We start from the raw sequence: 17,708 nt of genomic DNA, 5'->3' as shown, positions 1-17,708 counted from the left end.
ATAATTCATCTTAACAGGGTGATCCTAACCTCCGATCTGTAGAGGAGCTGCACACTATAGAAATCTCTATAGATCGAAGGGTTAGGATCATCCTATGAAGTTGATTTATGGGATACAATGTGATTACATTGTGGCCCAACAAATGAACGTTCTAGATCATCCTATGAAGTGGGCCACACTGCACTTTTTGAAAAATACTCTGGACTTCACAAGCACAAATCTCCAATCAGCTTAGCCGTGTAGTATTTTTTCCCCCTTTTACAAGGTCATTCTTTCCAACAAAGAGGACTGAGTGGTCTCTTTCACAAGCTCGGTCTTTCCAACAAAGAGGACTGAGTTGTTTGAATTTAAAAAGGACTGGCCTGAATTTTAAAAGGTTAAATTTAGGAGATGAAATCTACACTGCATTTTCTTTTATATTTATTAGAATATATGAGATCTCACCGTTAGATTAGGTTGAGATCTCACCATTGGATCATCTTGATGGTGATTAGTTAATAAAGTAGGTTTAGATGAGGTAACTTAAATAAATTAGGATATTAGACTAGATATCAGAACATCTTTCTATGTTTATAACTAAGTGCTCTATATGTAAGCATTGATTGATTCTCTATAAGGTATAACTGTGAGATAGTCAGGAATTGTACCTCCAAAGAGAACAACCAATTAACCAAAGAAAACAAAGAGAACCACCAAAGAAAAACCAGGAGTAGGAATATCGGGCTTATGCTATTACAGATCTTTTTATCGTATAATTTCAGCAAGGGCGATGATTTTTTCGCCTCACTTCTAGGATTATGCGCCCCACTTGTAGCGTGATTTGACGTCAAAAAGCGTTAAAGTTGCCCACAATTCACGTTAACAGCGGGGCGCATAATCGTACAGGGGGTGAAAAAATTCCTTTCAGCAATACCCAATTTTCCATAATTACGTGAAAATGATAGTTTGCTTTGTTGCTACATAAGATTTTCAATTCAATACACTGAAATAAGTAAAATTATAATATAAAGGTGAGTGCTTCAAATGCAGCCAATTCGACAATGCCTTTCTTTGTGTGATGGTCCTGTCTGGACGCAGTGTGGGTCAGTGCTGCAACTAGGTCCACCATTATCAGGTCCGCTGCTGCGTGGGTCAGTGGTGCGACTAGGTCTGCCCTTATTAAGTGGGTACCGTGCATTCAAAATACGTCTTTCTCCTAATAACCAACTTTCATGTTGCATCATGAAATTTGTTTTAAAGCTAGATCTACAAGACAGATAATGTTAAGAGTGACATAAATTGAAAAAGGAATTCTAAGTATGAAATAAGCAATTTTATTGCAATGGAAAATAAAATGTCTGATTAATGAACTACAAAGTATGGGGTAACTAATGAATTAAAAGTGTCCAACAAGCTAAATTTAACTAATTTCATGGTTGTATGGTAGAGAGATGAAGATGAGGATGTAAGTGAGTGTCTAAAGAGTGGGTAACACAAATAATAGCGGCGAGTTGGGTAATTAAAGAGGTGCTTCAAGACAACTAAAGAATAATGAGAAATAAGAATATTGGACATAGATTTGCTAGGCAAGTTCGACGAAAACCATTTTGCGTCTCAATTTTGCAAGAGAGAAAAACTAAAAAAATTTACTTTTTTTTTTGCCCTCTGATTTTGCCTTATTCTAATTTATCAGAGGTGGCTGTTCTCTCCTGCAAAAGTGAGCCGCGAAATGGCTTTCCGCGAAATTACCTAGCAAATCTATGTCCAATAATCTTATCTCATGTTATTTAGTCGTCCCAAATTTAAAAAAAGGGGCGAATATATCATTTCCCTTGGTCAGAATCTTATCTAAGGGTGAAAATACCAACATCGAAATACTTCTTTAAAATAAACCCCCAAAAAAGCATCACATCTGTTGATTAGGTCCAAGTTTCATTCTGAAGAGAGATAACATCCGTTGATTAAGGGACTAGGAAAACCCGATCCAGAGTTAATTGGGTGACCTAGTGTTTAAAAACGCGGATGTGATGCGGAACGCGACTAAAAAAAATCCTTGTCAACTCGGCGCGGATGCGGCCAAGAAAGCGGTTGACGCGGTCATAACTCATAACTCGGGAGAGTCAAAGAGTTTATTGACTCTGTAGGGCGAAATGCGGAATGCAGAACGCGGCCAAGGCAAAAAGGAGTCGACTTGGGCGAGTTCCTTGTCAGGTCAAGGAGTTTTTAAACACTTTGGGTAGCTAATGCAGATGTGTTTTATCATATAATATCAAAAACATTCAAATTGTCACGATAACATTAAAATTATAAGATACGTACTTGGTTACTACATAAGATTTTCTATTCAATACACTGTTATGAGCAAGACTATAATATAAACAAGGATGCTTCATGTGTGTGGAGCCTAGCTCCCCTCAACAGCCAAACCGACATGGCCCTCATTCATTCACGGCTGTTCCACTCATGACACAGTCTTGGCCAGCGTAGCAAACAGGTGTGATAGGTTCCCCTAGTGGCTTCATAATACGTATTTGGTAACTGTGATCACAAGGATTATCTATTAGGTTCATTGATGGACCACTATTTAACTAGGCTACTAACTAGACCACTATATTTTGATAATTGCACTAACTAAGCTTGCCTTTTATTATTTAAACAGCTGTCAAAGGTAATTACAGTTCCTAAAAAGCTCTCATAAGTCAATTAAAAGGAAGAGACAGGTTGAGTTTATTCAATTATCAAAACATGATAGTGCTAGCATCAGTAACCTTTAACTATTGCAATAAAATAATCACAAGTTACAATCAATATAAACTTTTTCCAATTGAATGTAGTACGTTTAGCATTTTCTGTTTTAAAACCTGTACAAGAGACTACATACTAGATGGATATGTGAAAAAAACGATTTTGATTTCGACTGATGTTTGGAATGACTTAGAGATAAAAAAATGACTTCATAAGTGCGAAACAAGCTAATGTTTTTTGCAACACAATAGGAGTAGTGAAATAACCCAAAAAAAATTTTGCAACACAATTGGGTTAATTTCGTCCTAGCCTAGATTGGAAATTAAATAATTTTATAAGGGTAATCTGGTCAGCAGAGATTAGGGTAAACCTAAGCCCTAAGTATAAATACTAATCTCACTCCAATTTCATCCCCTTTTTTTTTTTCCATCAGAAATCCTAAGCCAAGGTGCTGGACGCCAGAATCATGTGGGAGAAGAAGAGGAGACGAGTTTGGAGGCCGGAAACCGTGATCAAAGATAAGAAACATCATTGTAAGGTTATTCTTCCATAAGTTTGCCCTGTATTCGTTGTTGGTAGTTTTCATTTCGTGAGAGGGTGATAATTCCTCATTCTCGAGGCCAGGCATGATTTCGTCGTCAAACTTTAGTCCCTTGAGAATCTCCTTGTCACATGATTCTCATCGAACTCTTTGATCAGTTTTGGTGCTTGATGAAGAAGATATGGAAATTTATGGCCTAGACACTGGATTTTCCATCGATTTCCGTCCGACGAGATTCCGGTGGCCAAATCAGGTTCAGTGGAATCCCCTCGTGGTGAGGAAGTTTTGACCCCTCAAAGTTCAGGAAAATCGATGAAAATATAACCCGGAGAAAACCCAGATCGCCAGCATGGGCCAGTTTTCGCAGGGGTTTTATTTTCTATTGAAACACCAGTTTTGGGTGCATTCTTCACACTCTTTCCTTTATAATTACAACCTTAAAACCTATCTAATGATGTGGTAATTGCGATTGATAGGTGAACCAGCCGTCTAACTTGGAAACCGGATAGCTCTATTCGAGGTAAGGTCTATGGCGGATCTTTGGTGTTTTGACTTTTGATTCTCTATAAATAACCATGTTGGTAGGTTTTATAACGGTAAACTGTTGAACTAGGTTGACAGTTTAGGATCCCAGGATTTTACAAACTAGGATCTGGCACGCCATAGATGTATTTTTCGTGATTTAGTGACATGAGTTGAGATTCGTTGAATGTTGTTCAATGTTCATATTGATTCGAATGATCAGATGTAGCCTAATTCAGCTTCTGATGTGAAAACAAAACAAAAAAGGAATAATTAGAAAGGAACAGGCAAACTGGCAAAGATAGGAAATATTCCCCCAAACGGTACCTGCTTTTTCTTCTTTATAATTCTCAGCTAGTTCTCTAGCTCCCTTCACTGAGGAGAAAAGGAAAAGAAGGCAAGAGGAAACTCAAGACAAGAACTGCCTCAAGAGAAGGATATGACCACCGTAATATCAATCCACTCTTATATGAGAGAGAGAGAGAGAGAGAGAGAGAGAGAGAGAGAGAGAGATTGTGGGTCAAATTAGTCTTACGTGATCCAGACATTGGACATTCCAAATCCTTCTATTTATCTAGTGCAAGACAATGACAGTTGGACACAATTTTTAAATCACAATGATTTGATTAGGAGGAAAGATGGAGGTGATCAAGTAAAAGCCAAACAAAAAGAAACGAGTAAGAAAGATACAAAAGAAAGTTTTTTTTAAGATCGTCGAACATTCACCCAATAGAAGGGCCACTAATGATGTGATCAAATCAAACTCTAATGGTTGGCTTCGGTTCTCTACTCTCAGTAGTCCATACCACATGGCAAGCGTCGGTCCTCTGCATAATCACTCCCGAAGATGACATTCTATTATTTCTATGGATACACCCCAGAGAATTTGTTAGAAGTTGAATTTCACTGGGCTCCCTTGTCATTTTTTCTTATTAATGCAAATCGCTATTTCAAAAAAAAAGAATTTGCAACATAAAACAAAATTTACATCCATTTTTACGTCGAAATAAACAGAGCCTAGTGAAAAAATAAGGCTGGGCACGAAATAATTTCACTATTTTATACAAAGACAATGACAGTTAGACCCTTTATTCAATGAGAGTGATTTTATTAAGAAAAACGAACGAAGTGATGAGTACAAGCCAAGCAAAAGGAAACAGATAATAAAGAAAAAAAAGAATGGGGAAGATAGTCGAATAGCTCTAAAGCTAGCCTGTCAACTCTGGCTCTAGGTAGCCGATATGCCTCACTATTTGCCGACCTCGAAACGACCAGTGTAATTTATTTATTTTATGTTTTTCTTAACATTCACCCAATGGGAAGGCCTACTAATGATGCGGCCAAATTATCTACACAACGACAAAATCAAAGTCTGATTGTTAGACATTTTTTTAATGACTATGATTTTATTAAGAAAAAAGACCGAGGTAATCTAGCACAAGCCAAACAAAAGGAACTAATAAGAAAGATACAAAATAATCATGGCGGAAGGTAGTTGAATAACTCCAGGGCTAGTGTATTAATCATGGCGGAAGGGAGTTGAATAACTCCTAGGCTAGTGTATTGACTCTGACTCTAGCTAGCGGATATGCCTCACTGTTTGCCGACCTCCAAATCACTTGGCAAACTTTTGTAGGTTCGTCTTACATTCACCCGATAGGAAAGGCTACTAATGATGTGGCCAAATCGTCTACACAAAGACAAAATCAAAGTCAAATAAGACACATTCTTTTAATGATAATGATTTAATTAAGAAAAAAGAATGAGATGACCAAGATTAATTTTCAGCAATAAAGGCGAATCCATGCGCATATATCGATATGTAGATATACAATCATTGCAACCAAAAGAAGAGTGGTAGACATGGTAGGAAATATGTAAAAATTGGTTCCTTATGAAGATTCTTTCATGGAATATAAATGGGTTGGGCTCTTTGGCGAAAAGGGCTTAGGTAAAAGAAGTGGTTAGAAAATGGAAGCCGGCTCTTTTATGCATTGAGGAAACAAAGTTGGAAATGGTGGATAGATATGTTTTGAGGAATCTTGCAGTTAGGGGAGATTGGGGATTCTCCTTTGTAGAATCAAAAGGGGCCTCTGGGGTATTATAGTGGCTTGGGACGAATCTGTGTGGTCTCTTGTGGATGAGTGGAAAGGAAACTACTCCTTATCCACTATTCTTTTGAGGAAGGAGGACGCATCATGTGTAATTTTTTTTGGGGTTTAAGCTAGGGTTGCAACTTGGGTCGGGTTTTACCCGGCCCGCATCTACCCGGCCCGAAAAAGGCATGGGTCGGGTTCAAAATGGTCGGGCCTCGGGTAGGGCCGGGTTTAAGTTTTGAAAGCCCGTATGATTCTCGGGATCATACGGGCAGGGCCGGGTTCAAAGCGAAAAAACCCGACCCGCATTCCTTGCCCGCTTTTTCGTTTTTTAAAGTTAATAAACATTTATTTCCAATCTTGTCCTCAAATTCCATCCACGTCATGTTAATGTTTTGGTTGTTCTTCCCACCTCTTCAACTTGATTGGGTTACTTTCGCCATTTCCTTGCATTTCCTACCCGTACATATCTGTCAAAAAAATCATACTAGCTGTCAGCTCTCAACAGTGCTAGTTGTCGCTCTCATACTTCACCTTTTTCCCAAAGAACTTGCTACCTGTTGCTCTCCTCGTTGTCTACCTTTTCCCCCAAATTATGTTTGTCGGCTTAAAATTCGTCCTTCTAAGGTAGTGCATTATTCCAGAACCCAACTTCCCTTCATGAAGCACCATCTCCTCACAAGTCACATCCCTTCCACATACATGAAGTGTAAACATTGATTAAGAGGATAAAAAAAGCTACGAGGGTTAGAGAAGAGGATCAAAAACTCTTTCTTTTCTTTTCTTTTCTCTGAAATTGGTCTTTTTATTTTTCTTCGACATGTTTTTTAAATTTTAATGTTTGAGTACATAAGCACCATCGCACATGTCTCAATTCACATTTTAGCATTTCTTTTACTAAAGCAATTTTTGAAGTTGATGATTGAGTGTTTGAGGTGCTTTCCGCTCCCATTTGTATAAATTCACGGTTGGTGGCCTTCTCATTCCCATTCATGGAGAAAATGACATTTACAAGCATGGTATAGGCGATAATGTAAAAAAACCCGACCCGACCCGACCCGAGAAACTATATCGGGTAGGGCCGGGTTTAAGAATCATGGGTTTTCCAAAAAAAAACCCGACCCGAACCGACCTGGGATAGTTCCTCGGGTAGGGTAGGGTTCTTGAAAACCCGACCCGCCCGACCCGAGTTGCAACCCTAGTTTAAGCCCCTTTATAGGGGCGGAGGAGAAGTTGTTGTGGGAGGAGCTAAATGGTATTTGGGTTAGATGGAATCATCCATGGTATATTGGGGATGATTTTAATGAGATTAGGTTTGTTGGTGAGAGATTTGGGTGTAGGAGATCGGTTAAGAACATGAGGCTAGTTGATGAGTTCATTGCGAAGAATGATTTAATTGATCTCCCGTTGTCTGGGTCCCGTTTCACCTGGAGTCGGGGTGAATCCCAGAGTAGGATTGCTTGTTTCCTAATTTGCCCTTGGTGGTTGAATCTGGTTCCGGAGGTTATCCAAAGGTCCCTTGTTCATTCTGTATCGGATCATTGCCCTATAATCTTGGATCCGAGGATGGAATCTTGGGATCCTCCCCCATTCAAATTTGAGATTGCATGGTTACTGGCTCCAAAAATTGAGGAAAGGTTGGGAAGATGGTGGTGTAGACACCCCATTTTGACCGGACCCAAGTTCGCTGTGTTGGTGCGAAACCTCATCCAATCACCAAGCTAGGATCCCAAATTGCTTCACAAGTTAGGTTGGGATGTCACCGAGGCCCCCGTAAAGTTTCGGCAAAATCTGCCGAGAAATGGCAAGTAGGACGAGCCGAGAATGAGGCGTAGTACAAGCAATGAAGGGGGGTGATTTATCCTGCAGCAAGCCAACCCAATTTATAATAGGACAAATTGACGGGCGCGCCAATCAGATTTTGTGCGCCCATCAATTAGTGGGGTGCCGTTATCAGCAGTTGTTAAAGTTTATAAAAAAAGAACGAAAAAAATCAAAAAGGGGAGGATAATCATTTTCGTTTCGAAAATCAGAAAACCAGAGAGAGATAGGAGAAGAAAGAGAAATCGCACCCCCACCACCATTCTCCAGCCATCCCATCGGAGCTCCGGCCAAACCTCTACCTTCATCTCCTTCCCTTCTCAGCCACCACAACCTCTCTTCTCCGATCGTTTCCCCGGTTCAAGCTCCGGCCGAAACTCAGATCTGTAAAAATTCTGGCAAACCCCATGGATTCCGGGAAGTTCATCTTCCTTCTCCGATCTAGCTCCGAGAAGAGAAGATTCTCTTCATCTTCGTCAGAAAAATTTCGAGAGATCTGAGAGAGAAAAACCCATTTTCCCTTTTCCCGATCGTCTTCTCCGGTGAGATCTGACCAGAATCCGGTCGATCCTTCATCCATCCTATCATTCCTCATCGGAGCTCCGGGCAAGAGCCAACCAACCATTGTTATCCCAGATCTGAGAAAAACAGAGGGAGGAAGAGATATTAGTAGAGAGAGAGAGAGAGAGAAAGAGAGAGAGAGAGAAAAGTAGAGATGAGGAAAGTGTTCATCGGCCATTCGTCTTCTCCGGTCACACTTTGCCGGATTCCGGCCATTTTAAGCTTTTGCCGGTCATTTGGATAAGATTTGGGCATTCCACTTGATTTTGAGCAAGGAGGCATCATTTGCAAGTGGATCTGCATGTTGATTGAAATTTCATCTAAAGCAATTTCATGATCCCTGAGGAAAAGGTACAAATCGCCGAAGAGATAAGATCAAGAGATAAGGTTTATTTCATTTTTATTTTTATTTTTTATATTTCTCTTGTTTGTTCTATCTGCCTTAGATTTGTACAATTTGTGTGTGATTTGTATGCATCATTTCTATTTGGCTGATCATGTCCATGAAGAGGAAATATTTTGATCAAAAGATCCTTGTGGCTGTGATGATGAATGGATCTCATGCTCTTCCTTATAATGCCATGGATCTTGGATATGCTAAGGTTGTGTTAATTCTGTGTTTCAAGGTGAGGTTCCAAAAATTCTAAAAAAAAAAAGAAGAAAGAAAAAGGGAAGATGTATATATATATATATATATATATATATATATATATATATATATATATATATATATATTTCTCTGTTCATATTGGTTATACATTTGCTAAAATCATGTGTTAAATAGTCCTATGGGCTGAATCAAATTTCATGTGGTTGAATAAGGGTAACTGGCGGTTAGAATGTAAGAATTCAAAAGAAAAATCAATTTTTAGTCTTTATGGTCATGATCGAGTTTCCTGGAATATTGTTCCATGTTCCATGATATTCTTGCTTTCTTGAGAAGGTTGGCATTTTATGTTACTGTTTTTGGCCATTCATTTAAAAGCACTGGAGGATATAAGAATTTCTTTCTCATAATTGAAAGGGTATTGAGACTAAACTGTTCTTAAGGGGTAGCACTTATTGTAATATCATTGTTGAAATACCCCTTTGTTTAATTATAGATTATAGTTCGTTGAGTTCTCCTCCCAATTGCTCATTGGTTACAAAAAAACTAAGTTGAAATGTTGGTTTTTTGTTAATTCTTGTTGTATACATATGACAGGTGCACATGATTATTTACTTCACATTGTGGTTATAACGTCAATAGAGTAGGAAATTCAGGTTGTACTTGGATTGTGTGATACATTGATGATGTCTTGTTGGATAAGATAATTTAGAAATTAAAGATTTACCTTTTGAATCATGATTTTGAGCTTTATTTTGATGAGTAGTGAAATCTAATTGTACAGATGTTTGTTGCACTCCTTAATTAGGGCGATGAAGGCGATAGCCCAAGCCCATCTTTAGGGGACTCGCTCAATCCAAGTAGCGCTCCCCTCTTTTGTTTAGTAGGCCTACCCAACCTTTTGGATTTCTTTTAACCATTTTTTTTAAAAGAACCCTTCTCTGGGCAATGATAAGGTTACTTGGAGCCCGTCTTTGTGTTTTGTGGCTCACCGTTTTTTTTTTTTTGCACTTGAATCTGCACAAGTTGATGCCCCCTGTTATGCACCAAAAATTTATAAAAATCAGAAATATCATTGCATGCATTTGTATAATTTGTTGAAAATTTAAGATTCTTCTTTTATGTTAAGTTTTGAGCTAGGTTCTGAAGATGAATGGACTGTTTAGGTGAGACTATCTTCAAAGCTTATTATACTCATTCCTTTTTATTTAAATAAATTGTTTAATAGGAAGAAGGAGATCAGATGACTACTCTATTCGATATTATCGACATGAGTACTGTCTGATTTCAAGGCGGGATATAGAAATATTATCATGTGTATATGATATCAGATGATTACTTTAGCATCATCTGATTTCATCCCCATATTGGGGTGGTGTTTGTGGTTGGGCATAGAAGTGTTTGATATTGTTTTCTTTTACTTTATTAGGCTATCCAGCGGCTGGTCTGGACTAATTAATGTTGTTTATCATTTTATGATTGCTATAGATTGTGTATTTTTTTATTGAAAATTCTTCTTTGCTTAGCACTTGATTTATTTTTATAAGAATTGAATGGAAATTTGAGATTGCCTAGTAGCTCTTTTCTGCTCTCTTGGTGGACTAACGCAGTCTTCTAGACTTCTTTAGATACTAGAACCTGTACTAGGAGACATATTCTGTCTCATTAGGAAATCCTCATTTGGAGGCAAGCCTCATTTTTAGCTTAACCTCAAGGAGGTTGCTTTGATTTTGATAAATGGTGTACCCATAGGAGGCATGCCTTGCCTCATTTAGAGAGCCTTTGAATCATTCGTTTGTGTGGTGATGTTATCCGGGGAGTCTTTGACTCATTTGATCTTTACTGATGTTATTAGGGAGTCATCTGTCTTGGCTTTGTAAGTAATTAGCCTTTAGAAGGCTTGCTTGGCCTCATTTGTAGAATCCTCTCTGAGGTTGCACCTCAATTTGTTCCTCTGTTAATTAGAGACCAATTTGGTCAATTAGTTGTCTTAGCCTTGCTTACCCCTTGCAAGGGCAATGATAAGGTTACTTGAAGCCCATCGTTGTGTGTGTTTGGGAGACCCGCCCGGTCTCATTCTCTCGCTAGTTCTCCTCTTTGTGCGTCGTTTGGTTTAGGAGAACACCCTACTCGGCTTGGCTTCATACTCCTACCCTTATGGGGTACTGGGCGCACATTTGTTGCACCCTAGGGCTAAGTAGCTGTCCAGCCCGGCTGGGTGTTTTACCTCTGCCAAATGTGCAAATTCTTGTTCATTTTCTTTTAGGGAGTCTTTGACTCATTTACCCTTTAGTTGGTGTTAGTGGAGTCTTTGACTCATGTTCCTTTTCTTTTACGGAGTCTCTGACTCATTTATCCTTTAGTTAGTGTTAGTGAAGTCTTTGACTCGTGTTTCCTTTTCTTTTAGAGAGTCTTTGACTCATCTATCTTTTAGTTGGTATTAGTGGAGTCTTTGACTCATGTTTCTTTCTCTTTTAGAGAGTCTTTGACTCATCTATTCTTTAGTTGGTGTTAGTGAAGTCTTTGACTCGTGTTTCCATTTCTTTTAGAGAGTCTTTGACTCATTCATCCTTTAGTTGGTGTTATTGGAGTCTTTGACTCGTGTTTCCTTTTCTTTTAGAGAGTCCTTGACTCATTTATCCTTTTAGTAGGTATTGTTAGAGTCTTTGACTCATATTCCTTTTCTTTCAGAGAGTCTTTGACTCACTCGTCCTTTAGATAGCAGTATTAGAGAGTCTTTGACTCATTTTCCTTTTTTTTCTATAGTTGTTTTTAGGAGCTTCTCCTTAGTGTTGTCGTTACTCTTGTTTGTTGGAGACTTGCCCAGTCTCATTGGAGCTTTACCTTCTGGGTCTTAGATCCTTTTGTCATCTTTGATAGTTAGCTTGCCTGGTTTAGGGGTTTCCCCTGTTTGCCCTAGGGTTTAGCCCTAGGGTTTTGCTTTGTGTGTTCCCTTAGGTCTTTGACCAAAAGGGTGAAATCAGAAATTAAAAATCTAAAAACATCAGAAATTTGAAATCCAAAAATATTTGAAAAGCTTTAAAACCCAAAAACATTAGAAATTTGAAACTCAAAAACATTGGAAAAACTTTAAAAACATCAAAAACATTAAAAAATATCAAAAATCTAAAGTGTTGAATGTTTTAGAGGTAGCAATTAGGAGAGTTCGTTTCGAACTACGTTGGCTTGATCCTCTTCCGAGGTACGTAGTGCAGCTTGGGATTTACATCCCAAGTCCAGCCAAACTTTTTGTAAATAATATTTTAAACTTTCTTCAAAAACCTTTAAAACCTTGTTTTTCAAAAGATCTTTCTCTAGAGTTAGGAGTTTCTCCTAGATAGAGAGTTTTAGAGTCAGTGTTTTTCTTTTGATAGGTTGTTTGATTGATTGTTTGTTGTGTTCTTGTTTTAGAGTTAGGGGTCTGTCCTAGAGTTATAGGAGCGCCTCCGTCCGGTCAGTCGGCGATCCACATCGCCGAGTGATGACTAGAGTAGGATACGCTAGTCCACATTTGGTTTCCTTAGGAAATACAGCCTAGTTACACATAGGTTGTAGGAATCACCTGCATTAGCTTAGGGCTAATCTGCATTTAGTTAGGGCATATAGGGTGTCCTAAAATTCACAATTCACTGGAATTTAAATAATCGTACAATAAACTTTAATAATTGGTCCTGTCTTTTAGATCGAGTTTAGGATAGAGGGCTAGGTGTCTTAGGCATCATAGTTTAGAATAGGCGCGAAGAACTACGTTGCCTTGATTCTCGTGGAGGCGGGGATACGTATGCTTCTTTGGATGAATACCAGACCATCTGAGGACTCGGGCTAATCATTTAGAGTCTTAGGATTTGTTGTGTAGTTATTATATGTTTTGATGTTTTTTCTTACTTTCTCGTACTGATCCTATACCTTTAGCTATAGCTTGCATGTGTTTGCACATCAGAACTTAGACACCCATTAGGCATGTCTCTCATAACCTAGCTATGCTTAGGTGACACATCTTTCATTTTATTTTATGAGTGTTTATTATTTGTATTCTCAGGAAATGCATGCTTAGATAGACGATTCATGAGGATTGTTCCTATTTCACATGATTTTTACCCAAACTTCTTTGGAGTTAATAATAAATGGCATAAGAGACCAAGTGCTTGCACTCGGACGAATCGGGGGTGCTCTCAGACCTTCCCCATTCGTAACCAGGCACGAACCCATATATATTTCTGGTTATCCATTGCACAGATGATTTGATTTTAGGGTTCCATGGCATATCCATGGATGGCGACTCTGAGTTTATTTTAGGTATGTCTCGGTTTCGGACCTCGGTTCCGGATCGAGACATATCTCTTTCTTTTTACATCGCCACTCGTGCTATGCTATGAGGGTGGCATCCGTTTCGAGAGTTCCTTGGTAGAGCTCTCCTTCACACGTGGATGATCAAGAAGATGGTGTGGGGACTAGTTCCCTCACCGTCGTTCTTCGGATCGGGGTCCACAGGTGGGCATCTTATCAATATGAGGGTCCATCAGATGTTAGAATTGGTAAAAAACTTTGATTTGTGAAGGAGAAATTAAGGGCATGGGTGAAGGAGCAAAGGCTTAAGGATCAAACTCGTAAAGTTTGGTTGGAAAGAAGGATTGGGGAAATTTCGGGTTTGGAGGAAGCAGGGCAAGGGAGTGGTAATTTGAGGAAGGAGCTTGGTAGAATTAAAGAACACAAAGGGCTGTTGTTACATGAGGAATTTTCCCGGAGGCAAAAATCGAGAGTTAGGTGGTTAAAGGAGGGGGACAAAAATTCGGCATATTTTCATGCCATGGCGACTGTAAGAAAGAGGAAAAACAGGATTGAGTCTTTGGTGGATAGCGGAGTAGAAGTATCAGGTAAAGATGAGATCACTAAAGTTGTCTTATGGTTTTACAAATCTCTATATTCTTCGGAAGGGGGATCTAGACCTACACCTGAACATTTGGAGTTTAGGAGTCTGGATTTATCTATGTGTATGGAGTTGGAAAAACCTTTTGAGGAGGAGGAGATTGAGAGAGGGGTATTTTCATTAAGTAAAGATAAAGCTTCGGGGCCGGATGGTTTTTGCCTTGCCTTTTTCCAATCATGTTGGGAATATGTAAAAGAGGATATTCTGGATTTTTTCAAGGAGTTTTACAATGGTATGGAGTTCGACATGCGTACTGGGGCTACCTTCATTGCTCTCATACAGTCATCCCTAAAGTAGTGGGGGCATAAAAAATTACTGATTTCCGTCCTATTAGTCTTGTAGGATGTTTATATAAAGTTTTGGCTAAGGTTCTAGCCGAGCACCTGAAGAAAGTCCTACCGGTAATTATATCTGACTATCAAAGTGCTTCTGTAGCAAAGAGACAGATATTGGATTGTTCCCTCATTGCCAATGAGGCCATTGATTATTACCGGAGGCTTAAGAAGAGAGGAATTTTATGTAAATTGGATATGGAAAAAGCCTACGATAGAGTGGAATGGGACTGCTTAGACTTTCTGTTTGGTAAGATGGGTTTCGGGAATAGATGGCGTCAGTGGCTTAAGTCGCGCGTGGCCTCTATGTGGTTTTCAATTTTGATAAATGGATCCCCTTTGGCTTCTTTAAGTTGTCCCGTGGCCTTCGGCGGGGGGCCCCTCTATCCCCTTTCTTGTTCGTTATTGTAGCGGAAATCCTGAGTAGGTTGCTAGCCAAAGGTTGTGAGGTGGGACTGTTTAAAGGCTTCAGAATTGGAAGTGATTGCGTGGAGGTGTCACACCTCCAGCTTGCGGATGATACCCTTTTGTTTTGTGAACCAGAGAGACTCCAAGTGTTAAATTTGAAATCTATATTGGGATGTTATGAAATCATATCGGGGCAAAGATCCAACTTTCATAAATCTAGGATGTTTGCTTTGAATATCCCTATGGAGGAGGCCTTGGAGTTGGCTGGGATCCTGGGATGTGAGATGGATCATTTAACTTCTTCGTATTTGGGTCTGCCCTTGGGGGTTGGAAGACCAAACAAGGTATTATGGGAGCCGATAATTGGGAGGATAGGGAGGAGGCTGGACACTCGGAAGAGAAATTTAGTGTTCAGATGAGGAAGGTTGGTTTTAGTCAAGGCAGTTTTGGCAAATATCCCTGTATATTTTATGTCTTTATTCAAGTGCCTAGTTAGCGTTGCCTTACGAATAGAAATGATTCAACGCATATTTTTGTGGGGCGGAATAGAGGAGAAAAAGCCATTTTTCTGGTGAGTTGGAAGGATGTTTGCGTGCCCATTAAGGAAGGTGGATTGGGTATCAGGAGGTTGAGGGAGTTCAACCACGCTTTGCTAGAGAAGTGGTTATGGAGGTTTGGTGAGGAGCAGTCTCATTTGTGGGCCAGGGTTATTTGTAGTAAGTATGGGTGTCAGTGTGGAGGTTAGGAATCACTTGAAAACTTTAAGAAAAAGGGTCTGATGGTGTGGAGAGATATTTTAAAAATATCTTTCTCATTTAACCTGAATATTAGATTTAGAGTTTATGGAGGGGACAAAATAAAATTTTGGAAAGATGTGTGGTGTGCAGAGAGGCGATGATTTGGTGTGGTGTCCGGCTTATAGAAGAAATTTTTTTGCTTGGGAGCTAGAGTCTGTGTCTGATTTTAAGAGGCTCCTTGATAGCTGGTACATTAAAAGAGTAGGGAAGGATAGGAGATTATGGACTGCGGATTCTTCTGAGATTTTCTCTGTCAAATCATTCTATAAAAGCTTGATGCCCTGTTTTGCTCCATCTTTTTCAGCAAAGGTATGGAAATTTCATTGTTCACCTTGGGTTAGCATCTTTGGTTGGGCTGTGTGTCGCGAAAGGATACAAACCATTAATTTTCTGAGAAATCGTGGAATGTGGCTTGTTGATCATTGCCCCCTTTGTCTTGAGGATGGGGAATCTGTGGATCATCTTTTCATGCACTGTTTGTTTACCCGGACTATATGGGGTCGTATTTTCTTGAGATTTGGGATTACTTGGGTATTCCCAAGATCTATTCAGATGTTGCTGGATCTTTGGAGCTTTGTGCTTTGGAAAAGAAAGGGTAAAATCTTATGGGAAGTTTGTTTGCTTGCTACTTGGTGGGTAGTATGAAAGGAGAGAAATGCTAGGGTGTTTGAGGGGGTATCCAAATCTCCTCATTATCTGTTTATGCGCATTATTGTTGTGGCTATAGCATGGACGAGATGTCATCCATCGTTTTGGTTTGTATCGGCTTATGATCTCTGGGAAGGTTGGCGAGAAGTGTGTTTTAGTAGTGAGACGGCTACTATCATTGTCCATAGCTGGGTACCACCTTCTAATGGGGTGCTAAAATTGAACTTTGATGGTGCTTGTTTTGGGAAGCCGGGTCCAGCTGGGGTGGGAGGCTTATGTCGGGATGATAGTGGCAAGGTGCTTTGGGCCTTTTGCGGTCCGATTGGAGAGTGTGTTGCTACGGAGGCGGAAATCAAAGCGGCTTTTCAAGGACTACAAAAGATTAGTAGGGATAGTTTGAAGAACTTAATTGTTGAAGGGGATTCTCCAAATGTGATCCGGTGGTTGAAGGGTGGGGTAGTTCCTCCTTGGAGATTCTTGGCTCTTTTTGATGAAATGGAGGAAATAATCGCGGAATCAAATATTGAATTGAACCATGTTTGTAGGTCCGCAAATGAGAAGGTGGATTTGTTGGCTAGGAGAGGGGTGGGCAGCGATTTTTTGAGATGGTTTGATCATCTTCCTCCTTGAGGTGTCCAGGCAAATGGTTGTACAAGAAAAAATTCAAAACAGGTCTCCCATATTCAGCGAAAATGCAAAGAGATCTGTGCTCCCATAACGGTGCGGGTGAACCCTCCAAAGGGGCTGTCCACAGCGGGGATAGAGTTCCTTGGATAAGCCATTCGTGGGTTCTCTATCCTACTTGGATAAGTTTATCTTGTAATTATCTAGTCCGCTGGTCTCCGATTTTATTCTGTTAATATTTTATCCAAGGACAAAGGATTACGTGAACAGAGGATAACATAAACCATGGCTTGCCTATTCCCTTGGTGAACAGCCTCGAAATGTTTAAATATGTAACAGAGTTAAGAAAAATGACAAAACAGAAAGACTATTTCTCTGCAAATATGCTTCCCGTTTAATTCTATAATGGGTACAACGCTTCTTTTTACTGAACTCAGCATACGGTGATATCTCCAACTGCTATTCAGGCAAATAGCTTTCAAAAAAACATGCAAGATTTTAGTGGAAGGCGAATGAAGGTGATGCAGACTCTTGGTCTCTTTGCTCCTTTTGGGTCTCCGTTCCAAAGAAGATGTGGCTGTGAAATGTCCACAATCTCACGGCGCTAGAATTGTGAAGACCACAGCTAACATTTGCTTATTTTTGCATGGTAGTACCCGCTAAACTCCCGATGATGGCTTGTTCTTGGGTTAATTCCCTTTTTGTCCGATGTGGGTGACTCAGGATCGTTAACTCAGAGACTAGTATGAGGTTTGGGAATTTTCTATGCATGCTCATTTTGTCAAAGAGCATGGCTGGGGATACTGAGAGAACTAAACCTTATATAAGAGTTTTGGTTGATTCTGCAAATCAATTTTGTTGTAGGGGAGGGAATTAGAGGTATGTTCTGTAGTTATGTATTTTTTCACTTTGTTGTGTGTTATCTCTCTATACTATATATAAATCCAAATGCCCTTTGTTTTCTTTATACGGATGCTGTAATTGCTCTACTTAAACATGAATTAGTAATTAGAAACAAATTAACGAGTAATTTTTGCTTATAATAACTTCAATTAGAAACAAAAAAGACAAGTAATTTAAGTTTTTAGCCAAAGCTCAAT

At 39.4% G+C, this 17,708-nt stretch overlaps 1 long non-coding RNA gene across 1 annotated transcript; it reads left to right on the top strand.

Annotated features, from left to right (window-relative positions):
• Nucleotides 1-3,172: 3,172 nt before the first annotated feature.
• LOC143847863 (uncharacterized) lies at nt 3,173-17,114 on the top strand. The gene is made up of 3 exons (XR_013235251.1): nt 3,173-3,262; nt 3,742-3,785; nt 17,046-17,114. It is a non-coding gene; the product is annotated as an uncharacterized LOC143847863 (long non-coding RNA).
• The last annotated feature ends 594 nt before the right edge of the window (nt 17,115-17,708 follow it).

The sequence above is a fragment of the Tasmannia lanceolata genome, unplaced genomic scaffold (genome assembly GCF_043159265.1).
Source record: "Tasmannia lanceolata isolate RefF3 unplaced genomic scaffold, GAP_Taslan_0.1 ptg000016l, whole genome shotgun sequence".
Classification (NCBI taxonomy): domain Eukaryota; kingdom Viridiplantae; phylum Streptophyta; class Magnoliopsida; order Canellales; family Winteraceae; genus Tasmannia; species Tasmannia lanceolata.
This window is presented reverse-complemented; position numbering and strand designations above follow the sequence as displayed.